The sequence below is a fragment of the Ursus arctos genome, unplaced genomic scaffold, assembly GCF_023065955.2.
Source record: "Ursus arctos isolate Adak ecotype North America unplaced genomic scaffold, UrsArc2.0 scaffold_1, whole genome shotgun sequence".
Lineage (NCBI taxonomy): Eukaryota > Metazoa > Chordata > Mammalia > Carnivora > Ursidae > Ursus > Ursus arctos.
In genome coordinates this window covers 52,059,030-52,061,070 of record NW_026622763.1, presented here as the reverse complement: position 1 = coordinate 52,061,070, position 2,041 = coordinate 52,059,030, and the positions used below count along the sequence as shown (strand labels likewise).

The window sequence follows — 2,041 nt, the reverse complement described above, 5'->3', positions numbered from 1 at the left end:
CAGAATTAAATTAAGACGATGTAGTTACATGATTGTGATTGCTTAATGGCACCAGTGTTCTCCACAATTTGGATGTAACAACTAATCCAGCTAAGAATGAGAACATCTTTGCTTCTGAAGGGAATGCTTTGCATCCTTCAAGGGTGGCAGGGAAGGGTAGGGCAGGGAAGACGTAAAGGTTGAGAACACCTGTGATGAGTCTTTGGACAACGTCACTAATTTTTGGCACCTCCAGCAGAGGGCAGGCAGGTATAGGGAAAAGAGGGGAAACCCATTTCTCAATTTCATTTACAGGCAGTCCTTTGTACAATAATGCAGCACCATAAAAATGGCCATGAAAGCTGAAACTGCAAAGCACTCTTTTTTTTCCATTTAAATTGTTTTAATGTTTCTTCACAAATGGTGAGAAATACTAAAGTACAGACAAGGAGTAATCATAATGTTGTGGGTTTTCCTATTTCCTTGTGCAAGTAGATATGGATCATGGGTTGTCCGGTTCTCTTGTTCATCTTAACAACTCCACACTGCTTAAAGAAGTCTGCCAGATCATCTAGAGTCCCATTGTCATTTCAGTCTTGCACATAAATTGCACTGTTGTTAGAGTCTTCATCTCGATCTACAGATGGGCCTAGATCAAGATCCGGTCCTTCGTCCATGGGTCCATCAGGCTTATTGAAGCCACTTCGCTCTCCAGCACCCATTCCACTGCATCTTCCTCCCCACTCACCTCTGCTCATGCCTCCTCCAATCAAATCCCCATCTTCCTCTGCCCTGTTTATCAGGGCCACTCATGCTCTGGTTCTCTCCTGATATGGAAAATCTTTCAGACTCCTGCCCATAAACACCCATGCTATGGGGTAGTCCTGTCAGAATGAACTCTGCTGCCCTTAGCTGCTGCTCTGTTGGATATATTGACTTGGAGCCTGGCTGTAGGATTCAGTTTGGGGGTGGTGGAGAGGGTTGGAGGGTGATAATTAGTGGGTGGCTGCTGCCCATAGCTGCTTTGTTGACCATAGCCTCTTTGCTGTCCATAGCTGTTCTGCTGCCCATAGGTGTTCTGCTGAGAGTAACTGTTCTGATCATAACTAGTTGTTCAGCTATGTAGAGGAATAGCTGATAGGAAGATAAGATGGTGGTGCCGTGACTGGCTGCATGGATAGCCCCCAAGTACCTGGGGATAACTGTAGTTACTCTGTCCATATCCTAGGCTGGGCTGGTTGTAAGCCCCTGTGCTAGACTGAGGTTGACTAGTCTCAGCAGGTTGTTACCATCCTGCAGTCTTGCAGGTGCAGTGGCTGCTGGCTGCTGCCCATAGGCTGGGTAAACAGGCTGAGTGCCATATGCAGACTGAGCTGCATAGGAGACCTGGATAGTAGTGACTGTAGCAGTGGTTGTATCATAAGCACCAGTGCCATACCCCTGGACAGGCTGACTATACACCTGGGGTGGGGGAGCAGTTGGAGTCTGTCCAGCTGGGGTGGAGGAGCAGGAGTCTGTCCATAAGAGGTTGCAAGGTGGTCAGCCCATAGGTCTCAATGGTCTGAGCCTGGGTATAGCTGATATCTGTGGGCTGTCCATAGGTTCCATAACTTTTCTGCCCATGTGCCCGGGTGGTCTGTGCATATCCTTGAGTGATTTGGGTGGTGTATGCACTGTAGTCCTTCTGGGCTGCAGCTTGGCTGTAGGTACTGTAATCCATGGACGCCATTTTTGTTCCTTCTTTCTTGTTCTCTCAACGTCCATCTCCCTCTGGCTTTCCCTCTAGGTCCCGCAATCTGCAACGCCGTCTTAAAGCTGAAATTATGATTGTTCTATGACCTTTAAAATTTTTGTCAAAACATTAAAACTCTTACTGTTAGTTATAAACATATGGGGAAATGAAATAATAGTAAAATTAGTACTATATGACACATTATAATTTAAAACATTAGAAACATTGAGTTAAAGTGTTTTGTTATCAAGAGTACTTTTAAGCATGAGAGAGACTATGGACTCTGAGAAACAAACTGAGGGCTTCAGAAGGGAGGGGGGAGGGGGAATG

The 2,041-nt window shown here is 45.9% G+C and overlaps 1 pseudogene; it reads right to left on the bottom strand.

Annotated features, from left to right (window-relative positions):
* Positions 1 to 434: 434 nt before the first annotated feature.
* LOC113249029 (RNA-binding protein EWS-like) lies at positions 435 to 1,708 on the bottom strand (annotated as a pseudogene).
* Positions 1,709 to 2,041: the final 333 nt, after the last annotated feature.